Source organism: Myotis davidii, unplaced genomic scaffold (genome assembly GCF_000327345.1).
Source record: "Myotis davidii unplaced genomic scaffold, ASM32734v1 scaffold992, whole genome shotgun sequence".
Taxonomy (NCBI): domain Eukaryota; kingdom Metazoa; phylum Chordata; class Mammalia; order Chiroptera; family Vespertilionidae; genus Myotis; species Myotis davidii.
In genome coordinates this window covers 587,072-593,961 of record NW_006283543.1, presented here as the reverse complement: position 1 = coordinate 593,961, position 6,890 = coordinate 587,072, and the positions used below count along the sequence as shown (strand labels likewise).

At 40.3% G+C, this 6,890-nt stretch overlaps 1 pseudogene; it reads left to right on the top strand.

The window, feature by feature from the left end:
- The first annotated feature begins 4,979 nt into the window (after positions 1–4,979).
- Positions 4,980–6,890, top strand: part of LOC102767719 — a 3,783-nt pseudogene continuing 1,872 nt past the window's right edge.

Genomic DNA, 6,890 nt, shown 5'->3' with positions numbered 1-6,890 from the left:
GAGGACTCGCCAGAAAAGGAGCTAAGTGAAATGGAGGCATGTAATATTTCAGAAAAAGAATTCAGAATAAGGGTCCTACAGTTCATAAACTGGATGGATGAAAAAATCAACAACTTATGTAAGAATCAAGAAGAGATAAAAAGTGATGTAGCTACAATAAAAAACACCATGGGAAGTTTCAACAGTAGACTAGGAGAAGCAAAGGACCGAATTAGCAAATTAGAAGACAGGGAAGCAAAACACACCCAAACGGGAACTGCAATTGGAGAAAAAAATTAAAAGACAGGAGGAGAGCCTATGTGAGCTTTTAAACGAAGCAAAATACAAATAACAGGGGTGCCAGAATGACAAGAAGAGGAACAAAGGTTAGAAAACCTATTTGAAGAAATAATTTCAGAAAACTTCCCTGATTTGGGGAAGAAAAAGTCCCCCAAGCACAGAGAGTCCCAAACAAGATGAACTCAAAAAAAAACCCACACCAAAACATGTCATAATTATGCTGGCAAACATTCAGGACAAAGGGAGAATCTTAAAGGCTGCAAGAGAGAGACAGAAACTTACGTACAAGGGATCTCCCATTAGATTATCAAATGATTTCTCAACAGAAACACATGAGGCCAGAAAGGAATGGAAGGAAGTTTACAAAGCGATGCAAAGCAAGGGACTCAATCCAAGAATACAGCAAGGCTATCATTCAAAATTGAAGGGGAAATAAGAAGCTTCACAGACAAAAAAAAAGGCTAGAATACTCTATCCAGTAAAGCTATCATTCAAAATTGAAGGAGAAATCAGGAGCTTCACAGACAAAAAAAAAAAAAAAGACAAAGGAAAAAGCTGGGGTAGCAATACTTATATCTGACAAACTAGTCCTCAAAGTGAAGGCCATAACAAGATATAAGGAAGGTCGCTTTATAATACTAAAGGGATTGATACAAGAGGATATAAGAAAATATACAGCCATATATTTTGTACAAAAAAACCCCACAAGATGGATAAACTGAAAACTAATGAGGTTGATTGCCTACAGGAGGTGGTGATAATAGGATGGAGAGAAAGGGAGATGGGAACAGATTGAAAGAGGGGCACTTCTCTGAATACCTATACCTTTCTGTATAGTTCAGATTTTTAGAGTCATGTTAGTGTCTCAAATCCTCAAAAAAGGAAATCACTAAGGCTGGGGGTGGGGGTGGGGACTCCCAAATGTAATATAGCATGTGACCCATCTGCATTTTTAAATAAATAACTACACTGAAGGGGAAAAAACTAACTTTTGAACACAGTATGTTGACTACATACTCTGAGGCTAAAGACCAAAAACCTTCAAAAAACCTGGAAACCAATATTCAACTCTAGTTAACGTGTTTGTTTTTCACAGAGGAATGGGTTATAATTCTGAAGCTACTTTATGTGTATACTAGGGCTGAGAAAATAGATATATTGTGGAGAATGAGAGCCATGTTTCTCACTGTTCAAGGGAGTTACAAATATGGAAAAATGAAAGACAGGAATTAACCTGGTGGCGGAGCCTGGCCCTCTGGCCCCTCGCAGAAGGAAAGGGTACCTATTATCATGGAAAGATTAACAACCTTGTTGCAGAAACCAAAGGTGCCAGCCCTTTGAACACCCCTAGCCCTTTGTATACCCACAAGCCTTTGCAAACCCCCAGCCTGTATTACCTGTACACTGCCCACTTTGCATACACATTCTTATCCCTTTTGCCTACTTCCCCATGTAATCTTTGTCCTTCTATTCAATATAAGCAACTGGCTTACGGTGGGAGCAGAGCAGATTTTTGTGGATGACCTACTGCTCTCCCAAACTGTTGATATTATTGGAATAAACACTCAGATATGATTCAAAATAATTTTTACTATATATAATTTCCTGGCTCTATGTTGAGAGGGCCTAAAAGCAACAATGCAATAACACCATACTAATAATCCAGATCTTGTTCGTTTAAATACCAGTCTCCACTGAAAGGAACCAGGGCTCTTTGTAGAAATGGGTAAGTCCAGAAAAGGTACAAGATGTTCTTTCAGAAAGTGCTCAAAATAACATAGAAGACAGCTTGAAAAGGCTCCTAATGACCAAAATATGGATCATTTTGAGAATTAAAATAATTATAGTAATGGAATAAAATAAAAATCCATGAGTTCATATTTATACAAATAAATGAATTAATTAAAATAGACAGTGGGGAGCACTCGTCCTTACAATAGAATTCCAACTAATAAATGTAACAAGAATTATAAAATTGAAATAGAAAAATTACCACTTAGCAACTAATGTAATAATTGTTTTAGGCAAGAAGTATACATGGATACTAACACTAGTTGATAAGAGGTGAAGAGAAACAAAATATTTTTATAGCATCTCAATGTCTCTCCATATAAAATATTAATTACAAAAGGAAAAAGAGGAACTTTAATCATGGAGAAAACACAGACACCACTTTAACCAAATGATCAAAGTTAACATCTTCACTCATGAGAAAATTTGACATCATATGCCTCCTGGCATGATGCACCAAGAAAAAAAATGACATCACTTCTGAAATTTTTCTGCCAGAAATATGTATACTCAAAAATGTCAAAGTTATAGAAGACTAAGACTGCAGAATATTGCCTTAAAGGAAAATAAAGAGACAACAATTTTATAAGCAATGTGTGATCTGGACCAGACCAGAAAAATAATTCTTTATTTTATTTTGACATAAAGTACATTTTGGGGACACTTGAAAAAATAGGAATATGAGCTGTAAATTAGATAATAGTATTATGTCAATGTTAATTTTTAGATTTTGATAATTATACTATGGTTATGTAGGAGAATATACTTGTATTTATGAAATACACACTAAAATATTTAGGCATAATGGGACATTAGGTCAGCAAGTCACTCTCACATGGTTCACAGAAAATGGTAACAATATGGATACAGAGAGATAAGGAATGACAAAGTACCCTGCCGGTGTTGCTCTGTTGATTGGGTGTCATCCCATGCCCTAAAAGTTTGCCAGTTCAATTTCCAGTGAGGGTATATACCTAGGTTTCCAGCTCCATCCCAGATAGGGGGTGTGGAGAAAGTAGCCCATCAGTTCTTCACTCTCACATCAATGTTTCTCTCTCTCTCTCTCTCTCTCTCTCTCTCTCTCTCTCTGCCTCTCCATTCTTCTCTCTCTAAAAGAAACCTTTCTCTCCCTCTAAAAAAAAAAAAAAAAAAGAATGGTAAAGCAAATGTGGTAAAATGGTAACATTTCTGGAGTCTAGAGGCAGAGTTAGAAGAATTCTTTGCAACTTTTCTATAAAACTGAAATTACAAAATAACTTTAATTATATAAACTTAAACACATAAAATGGAAAATTATGGCTAGTAGGATAAAGAACAAAAGCATGAAAAGAAGGGCAGATCAGTCAGTGGCTCTTGGATACAGGCTTCCTACTTCATGCTTGTGCCAAGGTTCTTGTAATCTGTAACAATTTCTAAGGATCACTGCTTTTGCCAGTAAGTGCAATTGTCTCATATTCATTGTGCAATGGATAATGTCACTTTAGCTGAGTAACATGAATCCAAAGATCAGTCCTTTAGAGTTTTTTTAAAAAATATATTTTATTGATTTTTTAGAGAGAGGAAAGGAGAGAGATAGTTAGAAACATCGATGAGAGAGAAACAACGATCAGCCGCCTCCTGCAGATCTCCTACTGGGGTTGTGCCCGCAACCCAGGTACATGCCCTTTACCGGAATTGAACCTGGGACCTTTCAGTCCGCAGGCCAACGCTCTATCCACTGAGCCAAACCGGTTTCGGCCAGTCCTTTAGAGTTTGACTGCTATGATAAGGTCCTTTTTGTCTTCTTTTTCTTCTTAACAAGGTCTAAGTTTTTCTCATATTGCCAAAATACCCAATCACCTGGTCTAAGGTCATTTAGAAGCCAGATAGGTGGCTGGCAAGGGAATGTGGCCTATGCCTATTGGTGATAAGACTGAGTATACTGGGTTAAGACTTTACAACATTTAGTCAACTCAGCCTATAAGAGGTTGAATCAAGTATAGGTAGAGAGATTCCTAGTCACATGGGCCTGCCTACCTGCCCTGCCAGTGGCCAATTCATAACAAGACAACTTATGAGTTCCTGAAGGGGAAGAACACAAAGTTTTAAGAGCCAAGCGTAGTACTTAAGGCCATGGGAACTCAAATGTGTCTGATGATTTTAGCTAATTGGTTTTAATATTCCTCTTGTTCTCTCCACTTTTCTAGGTAATTGAGAGGGTTAAGGGCAGTAAGACTTCTACATAAGGGGCAACACTTTACATAGTTCAAGGATAATTACCCCAGTAAAATGTTCCTCTATTATTAAACAACTAAGTTGGAATATCCTACAAAGAGAATGTGATCATAGATAGTAAGAGTGCTGGGGAGTTTCCCCCATTGGACAAGATGGTGCAGAGAGAGTTCTTACACTGAGTGCTAGAAAGATTAATGGATAAGGCCTGAACCTGCAAAAGCTAGCAAGATAATTGGATAGAAAGAAAACACCTCTCCTCTCTATCCCTCTAAGACCCCCTGGGCTTGAGCAGTAAGGGAATGATCTTTGAGACGGAGTGAGATGAGACTGGTCTTTGAGATGGGAGTCCACCATTCTCCCAGGTTGTGTGGCTCCTAAATAAAACCTCTTTCCTTTTGCACCAGCACCTGCCTCACCAGTTTGGCTTTCTTTGTAGTGGGCAGCTGAACCTCTGTTTTTTTGTTGGGTTACAGTTTTTGGTGACTCTGGTGGGACAGTGTGGACCTTGGTAAGTCATGGAGGGCTCAGGCTGGAGTCCCGCTGCCTGTGGCAGGCCATCCATGGGTGAGCAGGACTGTGGGGATTTCCCACCAGCTGCTGAGAGCTTTTCTTGGGGAATTTCCCGCACTCCTTCTCAAGGCATCAGCCACCTGAAATGCTTGGCTGGTGAAAGGAAATGGGTTTCTGGGAAGCAGATGGACTCCAAGACTGGGTAAGTCAAACTGGAGTGGACACCAGGGGTCCTCCATCCTGCTGCTTGGACTTTGTGCCACTTGGGCTCACTTCAGTCTAATTAGGACCATTTGCATTACCAGTTGCTCGGTTATCCCTGCTGTTTAGGCTTCGTGCCATTTGGGTCTGGTCAGGACTGCTTGCGGTATCAATTGGAAGGAGATAAGACGTTAAGACTTGCTTGTGAGCACTCATTTGGAATAATGGAATTATGGATCCAATTTTTGTTCATATGTTCCTACTTTGTCTGGGGTCTTGCTATGGTTATGGTTTGGGGTTTATACTTTCATGCCATCAGGGGTTATTGTGTTTCTACTTCTAAAGGGAGCCCACTGTGCTGAATTTTAGCAGAACGGTCCATGTACAGCTGGGATCCAGTGACTAAGAAGGAACTGGTTTTCTAGTGTAACACTGCTTGGCTGTGTATACTTTAGACTATGTGGGAAATTTACTACACCATCATACAATTGGAATTGTTTTGCCAATGGTGAGAGAAATGGGACAAAACCCCTTATGTCCAAGCCTTTATGTCTTTACACAATAAAGATTCTGCAAAGAAAAGGGAACAATTAATGACGCAGAGAAGGGAACTGGCTTCAAAACCCCTTCCTGATAGTAAGACACAGGATGAAAAAGAAAATGAGAAAATGAGTCTCTTTAATGCCCTGAACCCAGGGAACCCAGGATTATCAGCAGGAGGATTTTCCCTGCCACCACCTCCACTGCTAGATATCCCTGAGATAGGGCCAGAGGGGGGACAACCCCACCCCATATGATGAAGGAATGGTCTCCCCCTTCAAGACCCAGCAGAGCATCCAATTTGGTCAGAGAGCATCCCTATCCAGAACAGGATAATTCCCTTTGAGGCAATACCCTACAGGTGGAATAAACCTAGAAACCAGCCCGCTGGCCACTACTGAGCCCGCACTCCATTTTCCGCTTCAAATTTACTGATTGGAAGAATTCCAACCCCTCGTATAGGGAGGATCCTCAGAAATGGTAGATCTTATTACCTTTATTTTTGCCATTCGCCATGCAAACTGGACAGATGTACAGGCTCTCCTTAATAACCTGCTAACGACAGATGTAAGGCAGCTAGTTATAGATAAGGTTGATGAAGAGGCTGGTTGCCTCCATCAAGAGATTCCCAATGGGACCCCCAACGTATCTGGGGCGATTCCCTTGACAGAGCCCAACTGGGACCCGAATAGCAGAGACCTAGTGCATATTGGAAGAACTTAAGAAGGAGTGCCTGAACAAGAGCCTGAATATGATAAGACCATTCAACAGAAACAAAGCCAAGATCCTTTAGAAAGGATCTATTAGGCCTATCGAAAGCACACTGATGCTGACCCACAGGAACCAGAAAATTTCCAGATGGTAGACATGACTTTTATTGGGCAAAGTGTCCTGGATATCAGACGAAGCTCCAACATTTAGAGGGGCTGTTAGGAATAAATCCCTCCCAGCTGGTGGACATAGCCTTGAAAGTTTACCATGCCCGGAAACAAGGAAATTAAAACAGGCTGCCATTTCCTTAGAAACAGTGCAGGGAAACCAGAAGGAGAGGTGGGACCTGAAAGAAAAGAGAAAGACCCACTCACTAAGCACCAATCAATGCACATATTGCAAAGAAGGCCTTTGGACAAAGGACTGCCTGGGACTCAAAAATAAAAATAAAAAGGATAGAAACCCTTGTGGAGAAATGTGAGAAAGAAATGATGAATCTAGAGGCCAAGGGGCTCCCCTAGACACTTCCAACCTATTACTATTTTCCCACAGGAGCCCTGGGTACAATTGACAGTGGAAAACAAGTTAATTGACTTCCTCGTGTATATGGGAGCTACACATTCGGCGCTAAATATAAAACTACT